The sequence below is a fragment of the Urocitellus parryii genome, chromosome 6 (assembly GCF_045843805.1).
Source record: "Urocitellus parryii isolate mUroPar1 chromosome 6, mUroPar1.hap1, whole genome shotgun sequence".
NCBI classification, from domain to species: Eukaryota; Metazoa; Chordata; class Mammalia; order Rodentia; family Sciuridae; genus Urocitellus; species Urocitellus parryii.
This window is the reverse complement of record NC_135536.1, coordinates 36,331,299-36,351,269: the sequence shown is the minus strand read 5'-3', so window position 1 is coordinate 36,351,269 and position 19,971 is coordinate 36,331,299. Positions and strand designations below refer to the sequence as shown.

General features: G+C 38.2%; 1 protein-coding gene and 1 non-coding gene across 2 annotated transcripts in view; one reads left to right on the top strand and one right to left on the bottom strand.

The window, feature by feature from the left end:
* Positions 1 to 19,971, bottom strand: part of Rnf212b (ring finger protein 212B) — a 145,435-nt gene that overhangs the window by 34,038 nt on the left and 91,426 nt on the right. The window lies entirely within an intron of this gene.
* On the top strand, positions 11,324 to 11,426 carry LOC113194858 (U6 spliceosomal RNA). The gene has a single exon (XR_003302343.1). It is a non-coding gene; the product is annotated as a U6 spliceosomal RNA (small nuclear RNA).

Here is a 19,971-nt window from a genome sequence, read left to right as displayed (position 1 = left end):
TGGGCAAGTTCAAAGCCAGCCTTAGCAACTGCGAAGCACTAAGCAACTCAGTGAGACCCTGTCTCTAAATAAAATACAAAATAGGGCTGGGGACGTGGCTCAGTGGTAAAGTGCCCCCGAGTTCAATTCTTGAACTTTTGATACTGGCAAAAAAAAAAAAAAAAAAATTGGGGTGGGGGGAGGACGAATGATGATTATGATCTAATCTTGTATGTTACTGTGAAAGCACAAAGGTAAAAATAAACCTAATAATGTTCCAATAAATGACGGAACACCCTAGAAAATGTGGTCACAAAGCAGACAAAAATTTTAACCTTGCATTCAATAATAAAACAAAATAATGGATGCTTTGAAAGAATGGTATAAATCAGAACTGGAAAACGTCAAAGATGATGTGGTTAGGACACTGTTGGATATTAAATGAGAACCAACAATTCTCTCAGAAATAAAAAGTAATAACCTAGTTAAAGAACCATAAGCTTAAAAGGAGAAAAATTTTTTCTTTTAAAAAGAAATAAAGATAAAAGTTTTCTAAATATAAAAAACAACCAGAAAAGATTTTATACACATTTTCATTCCTCCAAAGAAAACTAAAGCAATGTATCAGAACATTATATTTAACATTTAACATTATATTTAACATTTATATTCTGAGAAATTTTTCCAGAAATAACACGAGTTCTACATATTGAAAGTCCTTATTGTGTTATGGTTTGGATCTGGACTGTGACCAAAAGGTTTATTAGTTGAAGGCTTGGTCCTCAGTGCAGCAAGGTTCAGAGGTGAAACTCTTAGGAAGTGATTTGATCATGAGGGCTCTGACCTCATCATGGATTAATCCATGAAGGATTAATAAAGTGATGGCATCATTGGAGCAGGGGGAACTGTAGAAGGGAGGGCCTAGTTGAAGGAAATAGGTCACCTCACCGGTGGCATGCCCTGGAAGGATCTGTTTTGTCCCTAGTCTGCCCTTCCCCATATCTATCTCTGTGTGTGTCTGAGTGTGTGTGTGTTTGTGTGTGTCTCTTTTTATTTGGGGGATTGGGGGATGGGAGGATGTCCTGAGGATTGAACTCAGCGTTCCACTACCACAGAGTCACATCCTCAACCCTTTTTTTTTTTTGGGTGCCAAAGATTGAACCCAGGGGTGCTCAACCACTGAGCCACATCCCCAGCGCTTTTTCGTGTTTTATTTAGAGAAAGGGTCTCACTGAGTTGCTTAGGGCCTTGCTAAATTGCTGAGGCTGGCTTTGAACACATGATCCTCCTGCCTCAGCCTCCCTAGCCCTAGGATTACAGGCATGCAACACTGCACCCAGCCTTCAGCCTTCAATCCTTTTTATTTTGAGACAGAGTCTAAGTTGTCCTGCTGGCCTTGAACTTGCAATCCTTCTGACTTGGACTCTCAAATTGCTGCAACTACAGGCCTGTGCCACCAGGCCCTGCTCCCAGAGCAACTTTTTTTTTTTTTTGTCATGCCCTTCTTTCTTGATGTTCTGCCTTATCTCAGGTACAAAGCAATGGAGCTGGGAGACCAGGGACTGAAACCTCTAAAATGGTCAGCCAGTATAAATCTTTCCTCATTTAAGTCATTTTTCACAGGTATGTTGGTCACAGTGACTACAAATCTAACACACCATGTATAAGACAAAACTGATCCAGAAATGTCAAACCAAGACATTTTCTGGGAAAACTACTGGATTATAAAGAAAAGGAAAAAACTTTTGAGCATCCACACAAAAAGTATTCGTCATTTACAGGGAAAAGGAATGAAATTGATCAGCTTTCTCCACAGCAGCATCTTATGCTAGAAACAAAACAATGAAACAACATTTTCTTTTTTTGTTTTGTTTTGTTTTTGTTTTTGAAACAACATTTTCAAAGAAAGAAAATATCCAAGAATTTTACATTTGCTCATATTTTTTTCAGGTATAAAGGCTGCCAACAAAAAGTGTGAATATGAAGTTTTCCTAAGGAATTCATTAGTATAGTGGTTCTTAAACTTTTGTTTCTAGGAGTCCTTTACATATAAAAAATTATTGAAAATCCACTTCACCCCCAGAGAACTTTTTTTTTATGTGAATTGTATCAATCAATATTTACCCAGTTAGCAATTAAAAGTGAGAAACTTAAAAATATTTATTAATTCATATGAAAACAATAATAAACCCATTACATGTTAACATAAATAACCTATGAAAATTATATTTATCAAACAAAAATATTCATCAAAGAGTAGCTTTTTAAAAAATATTTTGTGGCTGGGGATGTGGCTCAAGCGGTAGCGCGCTCGCCTGGCATGCGTGCGGCCCGGGTTCGATCCTCAGCACCACATACCAACAAAGATGTTGTGTCTGCCGATAACTAACTAAATAAATAAATATTAAAAAAATATATATTTTGTAATTGCTTGTGTAACCTAGTAGACAAAAGATGGAACCACACTATAGGTAATCATTTAAGATTGTTCCTTTTTTTCCTTTACACTCAGGATAATTTCTTTACTTGAAATTATATATATATATATATATATATATATATATATATATATATATATATAATGGATCTTTATTTTATTTATTTATATGTGGTGCTCATAATCCACCCCAGTGCCTCACACATGCTAGCAAGTGTTCTGCCGCTGAGCCACAACCCCAGCCTCCCATGTTTGTTTTTTAATTTATTCTATGAATTTTTGTCTTTCAATTCATCTAAATTTAATGTAATTATTTACAGTTAGGACACAAGTATGCTATTTTGTTTGTTATCTGTTTATTCATCTATTTTTCATTCCCGTTTCAAATTTTTTGCTTTCCTATGGGTTACCTGAACATTTCTTAGAATTCCACTTTTATTTATCTATAATGTATTTTTATGTAGAGTCTTAGTGATCGCTCTAGACATTACCATACACAACATCTCTTATTGTACATAACAAGCCTAGTGGTGTCAACATAATTCAATGTGAAACATAATTAGAAAACTCAAGAGAAGAATAGTCTATTTACCTATATTTTTACTCTTTCTGTTATTTTTTTCATTAATGTTGTTCTGAATTTCCTTCTTTTATTTATTTTTTTAAATTGTTTTTAGTTGTAGATGGATGCAATATCTTTGTTTTATTTATTTATTTAATGTGGTGCTGAGGATCAAACCCAGTTCCTCACATATTTGAGACAAGCACTCAACCACTGAGCTACTACCCCAGCCCCATAAATTTCCTTCTTTTATCATTTCTTTTCTGTTTAAAGGACTTGTGTTAGTCATTCCTTCTCTGTACATGTCTGCTTGTAACACCTTCTCTTAGTTTTCCTTCATTTGAGAATGCCTTGATTTCACAAATATTTTTGCTGGGTATAGAATTCTGGATGGATTGTTCTTTTTTTCCTTTCTTTTTTTTTAAACATTTATTTTTCAGTTTTAGTTGACACAATACCTTTATTTTATTTTTATGTGGTGCTGAGGATGGAACCCAGTGCCTCATGCATGCTAGGCAAGTGCTCTTCCTCTGAGCCACAGCCCCAGCCCCTGGATTGTTCTTTTCTTTCAGCACTTGAAAAACGTATTGTTTCCTTCTGGTATTGATGAATTCTAAGAAAAATATACTGTCTGTGGAATCATTGTTTCTCTGTAGTTAATGTGTCATTCTTCACTAGCTATCAAGATTTTGTCTTTATCTTTTTCTGAAAATTATTATTATTGTTTATGATTGTCTTGGCATAGATTTCTTTGAACTTATTTTGCTTGGAGTTCATTCAGCTTGTTGAATCTGAAGTTTATTTTTTTCACCAAATTTGAAAGGATTTCAGTCATTATTTTTTGTGACATATTTTCAGTCTCACACTCTTTTTCATCTCCTTCTAGAACTAAAATGACACAGTGTCAAATCTGATTTCTGAGGCCCTGCTCATATTTTTAGGTCCACTTCTTTGTGCTGTTCAAATTATTATTATTATTTCATTTTCAAGTTCATTGATTGTTTTTTCTGTCTTGTTCATTCTGTTCTTAAGCCCATCCAGTGAGGTTTAAACAACAAAAAAAAATTTTAAGCTGGACAGGGTGGCACACACCTGTAATCCCAGTGTTTCAAGAGTCTGAGGCAGGAGGATCGAAAGTTCTAGTCCAGCCTCAGCAATTTAGTGAGACTCTGTCTCAAAATAAAATTTAAAAAGGGCTGGGGAATGTAGCTCAGTGGTTGAGCAGTACCTGTAGCAGAAAAAAATATATATATATATCAATAAGTGCAGGAAAAATGGATAGGTAGAGCACTGCAAGTGAAATCTTAAAAATTATAGAATCTAGGTGATGATTCTAGGATGTGAGAGTTTATTGAATTATTTTTTTTGAGTATGTTTGAAATTATTCATTATTCAAAATTTTGCTTTTCGGGCTGGGGATGTGGCTCAAGTGGTAGCACGCCCGCCTGGCATGCATGCGGCCCGGGTTCGATCCTCAGCACCACATACAAACAAAGATGTTGTGTCCGCCAATAACTAAAAAATAAATAAAATAAAAATTTTTAAAAAAATTTGCTTTTCATTCTTATTTTTATTTTTTTATGATGCTGGGATTAAAACCTATCTAGGCAAGCACTATACCACTGAACTATATACCCAACCTAAAATTTCTTTATTTTAAAACTATGTTTATCTTTGACAGGCAAATTATTTACTTAGTGAGAATTAAAAAGGTGTCAAAGGGCATAGAGTGAATAATTTGGCTTCCTTTCCCCCCCTGCTCCCAGCCAACAAGTTCTCGTTTCCAATGGCTTTAATGGTACTAGTTCTTTTTTTTTTTTTTTTTTTAAGAGAGAGAGAGAGAGAGAGAGAGAGAGAATTTTTAATATTTATTTTTTAGTTTTCGGCGGACACAACATCTTTGTTGGTATGTGGTGCTGAGGATCGAACCCGGGCCGCCGCATGCCAGGCGAGCGCACTACTGCTTGAGCCACATCCCCAGCCCGGTACTAGTTCTTGTGCATTTTTCCACAGATCATTAACATATTTATAAATATATAACAGGGCCCTATCCCAAAATAAAATAAAAAGGGCTGAGGATGTAGTTCAGTGGTAGAGTGCCCCAGGGTTCAATCCCCAGGACCAACCACTCACACACACACACACATACACAAAAGGGAGCAAGAGGTAGAAAACTTCAAAATTACTTCAGATCATTATGTCATAGTATTGAATGCTCTTTATATTCAGTTCCTATTAAATTCACTTTGACATGTCCTCATAACTGATGTAAGATAAAATCCTGCACCTCTAAGGAAAAGATTAAAATAATAAAAATAAAACAATGTATTTATATTTCCTTTCCCCAACACAGAAATGGTGGCACGCCAGTAATCTCAACAACTCCAGAGGCTGAAGCAGGAGAACCAGGACTTGGCAACTTCACAAGACCCTCAGCAATTAGTGAGGCCCATCTCAAAATAAAAAATAAAAAAAAAAGGGCTGGGGGGTAGCTCAGTGGTAAAGCGTTCCTGGTTTCAATCTCTAATACTAAAATAAAGAAAGAAATTGGATTACACTTTATATCCTGTTCCATGCCCTTTTTAAACATTTAACTTGATCATTTCAGATTAAGAGTGCAAATATAGAACAAAGAATTCCTATTTACCTTAATCAAGATTCCCCAGATGTTGACATTTTGCCATGTTTCTTTTGTGCTTCTCTCTCCATTATTGTTTGCTTGTAACATTTGAGAATAAGTTGCAAACATAATGCCCACTTCTAAATATTTCAGCATATACTTCCTGTAAATAAAGATATTCTCATATATAATATATATATATTCTCTTATATATATTCTTATATATTCTCTTATATAAGAATATATTCTCTTATATAATTAATTTCTTAATTAATTATCAAAATTAAGAAATTAATGTTGAAGCAAGGCATGAGATGGCACATGCCCATAAACCCAAACACTGAGGAAGCTGAGGCAGGAGGATCACAAGTTGGAGGCCAGACTCAGCAACTTAGTGAGACCCTTTCCCAAAATAAAATTTTAAAAACAGCGCAGGGGATGTAGTTTAGTGGTAGAGTTTTTGCCTAGCATGCATGAAAGCTTGGGCTCAATGCCCAGTCCTGGAAAAAACAAAGAAAAAAAAAAATAACATTGATATTGTACTATTACCTAATCTAGGAAAACTTATTCAAGATCTGGGGCCAGGCATGTTAGCAAAAACTTTTAATCCCAGTGATTTGGGATGCTGAAGTGAGAGAATCACAAGTTCAAGGCTAGTCTCAGCTACTTAGTAAGGCCCTAAGCAACTTAGTGAGACCTGTATCAAAATATTAAAAGGGCTGGGGATGTGCCTAAATGGTTGAGCACCCCTCTATTCAATTCCCAGTACAAAAAAAAAAAAAAAAAGTCCTGGCATTCATGGAATTTATATTCTTTTGAGGTTCTAGTGAAGCACTTTTATGTAAGCTACATTGGGATGAAATGTATATATAAATGTATATAAAGGCATGAGAAATGTTATGCCTTCAAAAAGCCTAAGACCTGGGACTAGGGATGTAGTTCAGTGGTAGATAGCTAAGCCTAGCACATCAAGGCCCTAAATTTGATCTCTAACACCATAAAAAACAAAACAAACAAACAAACAAAAACAAAACAACAACAACAACAACAACAAAACCCTATGGCCTAATAGGAAATCCAAATGTATGTATAATTACACATGTAGCAAAGCAGAACTTGTGATAACTTCAGAAATATTAATTCACCCAGAAAATAAACATTATTATTATTATTTCATAATACTGGAGATTTAAACCAGGGTGTTCTTCAACATCTCTAGTAATTAGAGAAATGCAAATCAAAACTGCTCTAAGGGGCTGGGGATGTGGCTCAAGCGGTAGCACGCTCGCCTGGCATTCGGCGGCCCTGGTTCGATCCTCAGCACCACATACAAACAAAGATGTTGTGTCCGCTGAAAACTAAAAAATAAATATTAAAATTCTCTCTCTCTCTCTCTCTCTCTCTCAAAAAAAAAAAAAATTACTCTAAGATTTCATCTCACTTCAGTCAGAATGGCAGTTATCAAGAATACAAACAACAAAAAGTGTTGGTGAGGATGCGGCACACTCATACATTGCTGGTGGGACTGCAAACTGGTACTACCAATCTGGAAAGCAGTATGGAGATTCCTTAGAAAACTTGGAATGGAACCACCATTTGACCTAGCTATCCCACTTCATGGTCTATACCTAAAGGACTTAAGAACAGCATACTACAGAGTTGCAGCCACATAATGTTCATAGCAGCACAATTCACAATAGCCAAACTGAGGAACCAACCTAGATGGCCTTCAATGGATGGATGGATAAAGAAACTGTGGTATATATACACAATGGAATATTACTCAGCAATGAAAGAGAATAAAATTATGGCATTTGCAGGTAAATTTATGTAGTTAGAGAATATCATGCTAAGCGAAGTAAGCCAATGCCCAAAAACCATAGGCCAAATGTTTTCTCTGATAAGTGGATGCTAATCCATAATGGGTGTGTGTGCATGGAATGAGTGGAGGAACTTTGGATGGGGCAAAGGGGAGTGGGAAGGGGGCATGGGGGTAGGAAAGATGGTGGAATGAGATGGACATCACTACCCTAGGTACATGTATGATTGCACAAATGGTGTGACCTTACTTTGGATTCAACCAGAGAAGTCAAAAATTGTGTCCACTTGTATACAATGAATGGAAAAGCATTCCGCTGTCATGTATAACTGATTAGAATAAATAAATAATAAAAACAAACCAGGGTGTTCTACCACTGATCTACAGCTGCAGCCATTCTTCATTTTTATTTTGATACAATTGCCCAGGCTAGCTGCAATTTGGATCCTGCCTCTTACCTCAGTATCCAAAGTTACTGGGATTACAGGCATGTCCCTGCACCTGGCTAAATATTAGTAAGCTTCTGTATGATGTACTAACTTGTACAAGGTAAAAGATACGGCTCTTGCCTTCAAGACACTTCACTACAGTAGGAGAGAGTTCTTGCTTTTGTTTTTAAATTTCACAAATAAATGTATATCCATAAGGTATATTAAGTACTGTCCTAAAAGACAAAGTACCAGGATCCATGAGAGTGCACATTTTGGGAAGGCTTCCCTGAGGAGATACAGAATGTCATTGAGAGCAGAGAGAAAAGAGAAATTGGGTTCATTCGGGCAAGTTTCTAAAAGGACAGTCATTTGAGCCTTAAACAATGTGATGCTTCCTCCTACAGAGGTGGGGGAAGGGTGTTCCAGGCCAAGGAAAAGCATCAGTAGAAAGAAGCACGGATATGGAGAAAGTATAAGGTGGTCCTGTGTGCCTGGAGGGAACTGAGAGTGGGGCATGAAGGGAGGTGGCAGGGAGAAGATGTTATGAGACAAAACTGAAGGAGAGACTGAGCCTCTTTATAGGTTTTTAGACTTTTTCTTAAGCTAATATTCCTCTTAAGCAATAGACACATCCATTAAATTACAATCTCAGAGAATTTTGGGGGGTAAAATGAAGATGAGCTATTGCAGGAATTTGCCACCAGAGGGTACCATAGGAGACGGTCTAACTGAAAGATCATAAAGCACTTTCCCAGAGTCTAGTGGGGTGTTTGTTTGTTTGTTTAACTAAAAATTCATTTTTAGCTGACACATTAATAATAGGGTACCATGTGATTTCTTGAGACATATATACATCATATAATATGTATCTCCTCAAACATTTATCATTTCTTTATGGTGAAAACTTTTAAAATTCTTTCATCTTATTATTAGAGAAGCCCCCAACCCTCCCTGGCCCTAAATCATTCATTTTGGCTTTTTAAAATATACAGGACTAGGACTGGGGTTGTGGCTCAGTGGTAGAATGCTCCCCTGGCATGTGCAAGGCCCTGGGTTTGATCCCCAGCACCACATAAAAATAAATAAATAAAATAAAGGTATTGTGTCCAACTACAACTAAAAAATAAATATTTAAAAATATATAGTACTTCATTTTTATAAATAATCACCCTACTGTAGCAGTAGTCTAGAACTTCTCACTTTAATCATAACTCAGTACTTATTGAACAACCTTCAGGTCTAGTTTCTATATCTTTTTGTTTGTTTGGTTGGTTGGTTGATTTCATCTTATTTATTTTTAGAGAGGTCTAGTTTTAAGAGCCCCTCAGGGCCTTAGGGACCACTGCTGTACCCAATGGGGAGCCATCAAAGGCCTCTGAGCAGCACAAGAACATGATCAATCCCATGTTTATTAGAACAACTCTTTGGGCCAAAAGAAGTAATGGGAGGTCACAGACAGTGAGATTAACTGGTATACCATGCAGTGGGACAGGAGAGAGATGGGTGGTTCTGCAACAGGACAGCAGCAACGGATGGCTATGAGACAATTTTCAGAGGTAGAACCCACAGAACTGGTAACCAATTTGATATGGCACTAAAAGGGGAAAACACCAAGGTCTCCTGCATGGCTGATAGCAAAAGGCTGTGGATGCTGTGCCGGAAACACACAAGAAAGAAGAGCTGTGTCCAGGGAACCAAGAGAAACCCAATGAATGACTAGAGCTCATGTTTGGATCTTGAATGTATACCAAAGCCCCTTTTGTTAAAGGCTTGCTTCTTAGCCTGTGCTGCTACTGAAACCTTTAGGAGGTGGGACTGAGTGGGAGGAAATTAAGTCATTGAGGTCCTGCCCTTGAGGAGGATATTGGGACCCCCAGCCCCTTCTTCTTTCTTTTTGCTTCCCAGCCATCATGAGGTGAGCAGTTCTGCTCCTCCAAAAAGAGTGGGTCCAAGCAACCATGGACCTGAGCCTCTAAAATCACAAACCAAAATAAACCTTTCTTTTTTTGGGGGGAGGAGGTATAGGGGGTTGAACTCAGGGCCATTTAACCACTGAGCCACATCCCCAGCCCTATTCTGCGTTTTATTTAGAGACAAGGTCTCACTGAGTTGCTTAGCACACCCCGTTTTTGCTGAGGCTCCCTTTGAACTTGGGATCCTACTACCTCAGCCTGAGCTGCTGGGATTACAGGCATGTGCCACTGCACCTGGCCCTTTTTTCCTTTTAACTTAACTATCTTGGGTATTTTGATAGCAATAGAAAGCTGGCTAACACAAGTGGTTATGTCCATAACTCTGAGCTGGATCCTATATTCTTACCAGAAGCATTCTTTATGGGTGAGGATATCTGTGACCAGTTAGGTGCTACTAACTCATACATCTGAATTTTTAGCCTAGATCTGTCTTCTGAACTATGGATTCATATATCCAAGTGTAACTACTTCCATATCCCATATCCATTCATTCAGCAATTTTATTTATTTATTTTGCAGTACAGGGGTGCTCTACCACTGAGATACATCCCAACACTTTTCACTTTTTTTCTTTTAATATTTTTTTTAGTTGTAGATGAACATGATACCTTTATTTTATTTATGTATCTTTTATGCGGTGCTGAGGATCAAATCCAGGGCCTCACACATGCTAGGTAAGCACCCTACCACTGAGCCACAACCCCAGCCCTTTACTTTTTATTTTTAAGGAGGGTCTCATTAAGTTGCCCAAGCTGTCCTCAAACTTGCAGTCCTCCTACCTCAGCTCCTCAGTAGCTGGGATAACAGACCTGTGACACCAAGCTTGACTCATTTAGCAATTTTTAACTGAGTGCCTTCTTTGTCCAAGATACTGTACTGATCTGTGGAGACATTAGTGAACAGAAAGAACCATCATTCCTGCTGTCACGGAATTTTCAGTCTGGTTGGGGAGATAAACATTAGTCATAAAGTCACCATAATTAATACAGACACTGTATAATAAATGTATAATTATAAGTGACTAATCTGAGGCAAAGATCTAGGGCTAGGGGCCTCTCTGAAGAAGTAAGTCTTATGCTAGATCATAAGGCAGAATAGCAGTGAACTAAGCTAAGAAGGAAGGGAAGCCTCTAGGCAGAAGCAAGACTAAAGCCCTTTGGCAAATGCATTTGAGGACAGCAAGGAGGCAGATGTGACCACAGTCACTGAGAGCAGCATTATAAAGCAGAGTATGTTTGGAAGCCAGTAAGGGCTGGACCAGTGCATTTGGGGTGATCACTTCAGGCAGAGTGAAGAATGAGAAGGGGGCTGAAAGAGAGCAGAGAAGACAATGACTAAGAGCAGGTTTATTGCAAATGAGACAATAAGAGAGTCAAAGGACTAGCAGTTAGAGTCAAAAAGAAATTTTCCAGGGGCTGAAGGTATAGTTCCATGGTGGCATGTCCTGTCATACACAGGACACTGGGTTCCATCTCTAGTACTTCAAAAAAGAAAGAAAAGAAATACTCACTTCAGCAGCACAGATACTATTGGAATGATACAGAGAAAATTGCAATGGCCCCTACGCAACAATGACACAAATTTTGTGAAGCATTCCATATATTTTTACACTGGATCCACCCCTGTGCATTTGAAACCTCATTTTAAAATGGAGAGGGAAAGTGGGAGTTCATAACCCACTTGAATCAAACCGTGTAATATGATGTATTAAGAACTATGTAATGTTTTGAACGACCAATAAAAAAATAAAATAAAATAAAATAAAATGGAGAGGGAAAGGGAGAAATTTTCCAGTACTTAATGGTTAAGTGTCTAGGCTTTGGTTTGAAAAGTTAATGGTAAACCATATGTGTTTACCTTGAAGTGTTGTTTGGGAGGCTAAATGGAATTAAAACATTATTAAGTAGACATCTTGCTCCATTGTTGGGCACATGGTGGTTACTAAGTAAACGTTAGTCCTTTCCACCTTCCAGGACCCCATAGAATAGGCCAAGAAAGCACCTCTACTGAACAGCAAGCACTGGGAGGGCTATGGTGCTGTCAAGGGAAAACACAGCTTGCATTTAAGATATGGGGGTGCAGGGAGTATTGGAAGGAGATTACTGAACACGTTAGGTTCCTATATGAAGAAGGAGAAAATTAATACTAAACTGGATTACTGAATACAAATGAAACTATAGTGATGAAAAGTGATTACAAAACACTTAAGTAGTGACGGGAAATCATAGGAACAAAGCATATTAGAGGCTTTGAAGTAGACAAGGGAGATATGGTTGAAGATAAGTTATAAGTAAAGGCATAAATTCCAGTTAATGCCTTTGACAGTCTAAGTCATTTATTTTAACTCTTTCATGTTTCCTACAATGCACTGAAGACCTTACATTTATTTCAAATTAGTAATTTAGCTATATCTCAAAGGTTTTTATATGTAGTACTTGCATTGTATGTTAGCTAATAGTTGTTTATGTCCATTATTATTATTATTATTTATTTTGGGGGGAAGGTACCAGGGATTGAACTCAGGGACAGTTGAGTACTGAGCCCCATCCCTAGCTCTATTTTGTATTTTATTAGAGACAGGGTCTTTTCGAGTTGCTTAGTGCCTGGCTAAATTGCTGAGACTGGCTTTGAACTTGTGATCCTCCTGCCTCTGCCTCCCCAGCCGCTGGGATTACAGGCGTGCACCACTGTGCCCAGCTATGTCCATTATTATTATTATTTAGTCAAGTTACTTAGTTCTTTTTTGATTTTGCAAATGTGTCTTTTAATCTTCTTTTTATTTTTAGTTGTAGATGGACACAATACCTTTGTTCATTTATTTCTAGGTGGTACTGAGGATTGAACCCAGTGCCTTACATGTGCTAGACAAGCCCTCTACCACTGAGCTCCAACCCCAGCCCTTAACTTTCTTTTAAATTTTTTTACTTCTAACTTAATTGCACCCTGACTGAAGAACCCATGTGCTATATTTGTGTTCTCAAGTCTTTAAAATCTTGGCTGGGGTAGAGTGCTGTTTTGCATACCTGCAATCCGAGCTACTCAGGAGGCCAAAGCAGGAGGATTGCAAGTTTGAGGTCAGTTTGGGCAAACTTAGGGTGACCCTTTCTCAAAATAAAATTTTTAAAAGGGCTGGAGGTGTAGCTCAGTGGAAGAGCATTTGCCTAGTGTTGGGAGCCATTCTCACACGTGATCGGGTGCCTCCCGTTGAGGGTCTGAGGCACTTTGGCAAATGTCGAAGTTTTTCCCGTCCCTCTCCTGATGAGAGAGCCCATCCGTGTGGGGGTGTGCCTGACCACTGACCCCGGGGACCCAATCGCTGACCCTGACCTTGGAGTGCAGACCCCCCTCAACCTTCATTGGATGGAATTCTCCCCTGAATCTCTGGTTCCCTAATAAAAGGCTACTCCCCGGCGTGCTCGCTCTCTCTCTCCTGCTAGCCCTGAGTAATCCTTGCTGCCCTGCTGGGCGGCTAGAGGAGCGAACCAGAGAGGGGAGCCGTCTCAGACCTAGCAATAGAATTAAGGTAATTGAGTCTTGTGTTTTTATTTCGATCTCGTCTAACTAACTTTATGCCTAGAACCTCATTAATGAAACCACTGCGCAGGCCGCGTGGTAGATTTGGCGCCCACGAGGGGGGCATTCTAGATTAGTTAGATTGAGTGGGAGCGCGCTATAAAGATAAGGAAAAAAGATATAAGGACAAGGAAAAAGGAAATAAAGAAATAAAGGAAAAAGATAAAGATAAAGGAAGAAGTGACATTGGGTCACAAAAGTACCTGGAGTTATTGAAGGAAAGAGACGTTAAATTAATTAAAATGGGAAATTCAACTTCTTCTGATAAGGAAATGTACCTGACTATTTTAGACAGTATAATTAATCAGAAAGGGAAACAGATTAAGAAAACTCAGTTATTACAATTTTTAAAGATTGTAGGTGAATATTGTCCTTGGTTTTTCGAACAGGAATCTCCAAATTTACTTACTTGGGAGAAATTAGGAAGGAAGTTACAGAGAGTTTGTATTTCTAATGAATTACCTGGAGGCATTGAAAATATACAGAAAACATGGACAGCTCTAGAAGTTTGTCTTTTTAAATATATGGGCCAAAATTCACGGCCCCCTGAGGACCTTTTAAAAGGCATTCAAGGAGCTGTTAGGTCTATTCAAATGGAGAATCAGCCTGAGGCTAAGTTAATTCCCTTTCCCTTAAGCCATTTAAAAACAAAGGCACTAAGGGCCAAGCCAAAGGTTAGAAATGTGAACTTAAACTTGCAGCCCCACGTGGAGGATTCAGATGGCGCGGATGAGCCCGCCTTCTCGCCGCCATCATTCCCTCCTAGCGGGAGCCAAGCAACAATACGGGGAATTCCGGGGAAGGTCGCACAGTGTGACGTCACTGGCGCTGACCAGAACAGTCCGAGATTTTTACCGGGACAGGGACAGAGATCACAGACAGTTTTCTTAGGACCTTCAAGGACAGTTGAATTAAATCCTGAAACGGGGCCAGAACAAATTCCTACTGGGATTTTCGGGCCGCTTCCTGATAATACTGTAGGTTTAATTTTGGGACGGAATAATTTGAAGGGAGCCATTGAGGTAATACCTGGTGTGATAGATTCAGGATTTAAAGAACAGCTATATGTTACTGTAAAAGCCAATTATCCCCTAAGACTCACCCCAAAGGATACTTTTGCCCAATTAATATTATTGCCTTGTGTCTCTGAAAGGCACCTGCCGGCAGATTCAGTTTCTAAGCAGCCGGACAGAGTATATTGGTCACAGTTAGTAAGACAAGAACGCCCTTTATTAAAACTTAGAATTAATAATAAAAATTTTCTAGGAATAATCGACACAGGAGCCGATATTTCGGTATTGTCTAGTCGGTTTTGGCCTAGAAACTGGCCTTTGCATGTAGCACCAGCTAACCTAGAGGGAATAGGACAGGTTTCACAGCCTGCTCAAAGTGCCAACTATCTCCATTGGGAAGATTCTGATGGGAACAGTGGAGTATTTAAGCCTTATGTGTTAGAGTCTTTACCAGCTAACCTATGGGGAAGAGATATTTTAACCAAAATGGGATTATTATTAGTTACTCCAAATTCTATAAGGTCAGTTGAGGAAGTTAATCAGAGGTATTTTCCTAGAGATGATAGGGAGACCTTTCAGAAAGAGTATCTGTTTACAAGCCAGTCTCCACGACAAAGATTAGTAAATGCTCCAAACCAAAATTTTTACTAGGGGCCCTGAGCACTTCCCCGATCCCTAAGACAGCTGAAAAAATCACCTGGCTCACAGAGGAGCCTATATGGATTTCTCAGTGGCCCATCTCAGGGGAAAAACTTAAAATAATTCATAGATTAGTTGAGGAACAATTTCAGGCTGGTCATATTGAACCAACGCTTAGTCCTTGGAACACACCTATTTTTGTTATTAGGAAAAAGTCAGGAAATTGGAGATTACTACAGGATTTAAGGGCAATAAATCATGCAATTCAACCTATGGGATCATTACAGCCAGGACTTCCCTCCCCCACAGCCATTCCCTTAGATTATAGCTTGATGGTAATAGATTTAAAAGACTGCTTTTTCTCTATAAGGTTACATCCTGAAGATTGTGAAAGGTTTGCTTTCACTGTCCCAGCAATTAATTTTAAGGAACCTGTTAAGAGATATTGCTGGAAGGTTCTTCCTCAGGGAATGCGTAATAGTCCTACACTGTGTCAAAAATACGTTGATCAGGCAATAGATCCCATAAGGAATAGCTTTCCTGATGCATATATTATTCATTTTATGGATGATATATTATTGGCTCATGCTAATCCAGAGACACTTTCAGAAATTTTTACTCAGTTAGAGGCTTCACTTACAGCAATGGGTTTATGTATAGCTCCTCAAAAAATTCAAAAGGTGTCTCCTTTTCAATATTTAGGCCAGATAATTCAAGGACGTACAATCCGTCCTCAAAATCTTCAGATAAGAGTTAAGGAGTTACGTACCCTTAATGATTTTCAAAAATTATTGGGAGATATTAATTGGCTAAGGCCATCCTTAAAACTAACTACTTCTGAGTTAAGTCCTTTATTTCAGATATTACAAGGGAATCCTTCTCCAACCTCTCCACGTCAGCTAACTTTGGAAGCTAAGGCAGCCTTGAAAAAGGTTGAAGTTGCAATTAAAAATGCACAGCTTACTAGAATAGATCCTAAAGAAATAGTGTATTTATTAATATTTCCAACTGAACATACCCCAACAGGAGCCATATGGCAAAGATTAGGAGTTATTGAGTGGATTTATTTATCCCACTCTCCTCAAAAAACATTAATTCCTTTTCATGATTCTATAGCTCAATTAGTAATTAAAGGTAGAACTAGGATTTTACAATTAATTGGATCTGAGCCTGATATCATAATTATTCCATTTTCTGCTCAACAAACTAACTGGCTTTTTCAAACTTCTAACTATTGGCAAATAGCTTTTACTGATTTCCCTGGACAGATAGATAGCCATTATCCTCGTGATAAGATTGTACAATTTGCATCATTAACATCACTCATTTTTCCAAAAATTGTAAGAGCTCACCCAATAGAGGGAGCTTTATCGGTGTTCACAGATGGTTCTAACTCCGGTAAGGCAGGTTTTTTCAATCGTGTTCACACAGAGGTGATACAAACTTCTTATACTTCTGCCCAAAGAGCAGAGCTTCAAGCTCTGATCTGTACCTTAAATTACTTTTCAAATGAGCCTATTAATATTTATTCTGACAGCTTATATGCAGTCGGAGTTACCAAAAATATTAAAACTTCAATGATTGGGTTTACTTCATCACAAAAGTTATTTAAATTATTTCATAATTTACAAAAGACAGTGCTAATGCGAAAGTACCCATGTTTCATAGGACACATTCGAGCCCATACTAATCTTCCTGGACCTCTAGTTTCAGGTAATGACAAAATTGATAAGTTAGTAGCTTTTTGTCAACAGATGTCTTCATATGACTGTGCACTAGCTTCCCATTCCTTACATCATCAAAATGCTTCTAGCTTACGTAAAAAATTTAGTATTACCAGAGAACAAGCTCGTCAGATTGTAAGCCAATGCCCAAAGTGTGTTATTCACACTCCATCTCGGCCATCAGGGGTAAATCCCCTTGGATTAAAACCAAATCAGATATGACAGATGGATGTAACTCATATTCCTCAATTTGGTAAACAATGTTATGTGCATGTCATAGTGGACACTTATTCTAGATTTATTTTTGCCACAACACGTACTAAGGAGCAGCTTTTTCCGTTTTAGGGTGCCCTATAAATGCCTTTCCTGTACAACATAAAGTGTCTAAAGATAGTGGGTATATTTTAGACTGGTCTCCAAAAATTGATAAGAGACAATTACGAAAAAATTCTGCTATGACACCTACAGGATTTGTCAGTAATATTTTGATTTATAGTGAAGGAGGTATTCAAAAAGATATTTGGCGTTTAATTGCTGCCTCAGAGTATTTACATTTTACAGATAAGCCTTTACCAAAATTTGTCGACAAAAACTGTAAAGAGGGATCTTGCTATGGCTTAAGAGCTTGTGTCCAATCTCCTTATGTTTTAATTATTGGAAATGTAAAAGTTAAATGGATGGGTGACAGATATGTTATTACTTGTAATAAGTGCAACCTAACCAATTGTATTACTAGGTATAATGGAGGAAAAGGAGTGCTGATACTTCATCAGCCCTCTTTTGTTTTATTACCTGCTAATATTTCAGAGCCATGGTATGCTGATGCTGGTTTACAAGTCTTGCAGCAAATTCATGCTCAGCTAACAAGACCTAAACGTGCTATTGGAGTCATAATTGTTGGTGTCTTAGCACTGGTCTCATTTATTGCCTCAACTGTCTCTGCGTCTCTGACGTTGTCTCAAAATATTCAACATGCAAAATTTCTTAATAATTTAGCTCAAAATACTTCCAAGGCTCTGCGTAATCAAGTAAATATTGATGAAAGGATTGAAACTAAATTAAATGCCTTAGAGGCAACTGTTATAGACATAGGTAATGAACTTTCAGCCTTAAAATTTAAGGAGAGACTTAAATGCCATGCTAATTATAAGTATGTATGTGTTACAGCTGCCAAGTACAATGCTTCTCTCTGGGATTGGGAGAAGGTTAAAAACCATTTATTAGGTATTTGGCAAAATAGTAATAATAGCTTGGATATTCTGGAACTTCATCACCATATCCAAGACATTCAAAATAATAAAGCTGATTTTTCAGATCCTTCTTCTTTGGCTAATCAAATATTAAAGGAGTTAAATGGATTCAATCCTGGAAATATTCTTAAACACTCCGCTTGGTACATTATTGGATTATTCTCTTTGCTGTTAATTCTCTTTTGTATTGTAACTATAGGATGGAGAGTCTTCCAATCAAGAATCCAGGAACTCCAGAGAATGAACCGCCTCCTCATTTTTAAGACAAAAAAGGGGGAATATGTTGGGAGCCATTCTCACAAGTGATCGGGTGCCTCCCCGATGCACTTTGGCAAATGTCGAAGTTTTTCCCGTCCCTCTCCTGATGAGAGAGCCCATCCGTGTGGGGGTGTGCCTGACCACTGACCCCGGGGACCCAATCGCTGACCCTGACCTTGGAGTGCAGACCCCCCTCAACCTTCATTGGATGGAATTCTCCCCTGAATCTCTGGTTCCCTAATAAAAGGCTACTCCCCGGCGTGCTCGCTCTCTCTCTCCTGCTAGCCCTGAGTAATCCTTGCTGCCCTGCTGGGCGGCTAGAGGAGCGAACCAGAGAGGGGAGCCGTCTCGGACCTAGCAATAGAATTAAGGTAATTGAGTCTTGTGTTTTTATTTCGATCTCGTCTAACTAACTTTATGCCTAGAACCTCATTAATGAAACCACTGCGCAGGCCGCGTGGTAGAGCCTAGTGTGTCCAAGGTCCTGGGTTTCAATCCCTAGTACTGTTAAAAATAAAAGTATCTCTAAAATTTTGAGGGACTGGTTTGTAGCTCAGTGGCAGGGTGAAGGTTTATCATGCACAAGGCCATGGGTTCAATTCCCAGCAAGGGGGCGCCAGCAGACGGGGAGCAAATATATAAAACTTCAAGAGTTATTTTGTGCTGTGGCAGCACATACCTGTAATCCAAGTAACTGGGGAGGGGAGACAGGAGGGTCAAAAGTTTAAGGACAACCTGGGCAACCTGAGGAGACTGTTCAAAATAAAAAATAAAAAGGGCTGTGGATGTAGCTCAGTTGTAGAGCACCCCTGAGTTCAATCAACATTACCGAAAAAGAATTCCTTTGTGACCCAGTAGAAGGAAATGTTTATATCCCATGTATATTTGGGAGTAAAGCATGTTCTCTCTCTATTTTTTTAATATTTATTTTTAGTTGCAGTTGGACACAATAACTTTATTTTATTTATTTATTTTTATGTAGTGCTGAGGATCGAACTCAGGGCTTTGCACATGCTAGGCAAGCGCTCTACCGCTAAACCACAAACCCAACCCTCTCTTTCTATTTTTTAATGCAGGGTTTTTTGGAGATCTATTAAGTCAAACTTGCTAATTTTGTTGTTCAATTATTTCCTGTCTACTTTTTTTTTTTTTTGCTGCTTAATTTATCAGCTTCTAACAGAAATGCATTAAAATACTTCCTGTTGATTACATATTTATCAAATTTGTATTTGATCTATCAGATTTTGCTTCATATATTTCCACTCTTATTTTTAATGCACGGAAGTTCAAGTTTTTGTCTTCTTGATAATTCTCTTTATTATTTAATGTTGGCCTTTATAGTATTGATGTTTATTGCCTTAAATTTCTTTTTTTCCCACCTCTATCACTGAGCTACATCCTATGCTCTTTTAAAGTTTTATTTTGAGACAGGGTTTTGCTAAATTTCCCAGTATGACCTTGAATCTTGGATCTTCTTGCCTCAGTTTCCCAAGTAGCTGGGATTACTGGTTTGCACCATTGGCTTTTTTTCTATCCTTTATTGAGATAGACACTCAGAGTCCTGTGTCAGCCCAGACACCTTCCTCTGTTCCAGAAAATTTTCTTGCATTATTTACATTTTTTAAAAAAGATCTTTTAATATTCCTTATTTTCTCTGTTCTTTTTTTTGGGGGGGCGGGGCGGAGGGGTAGGC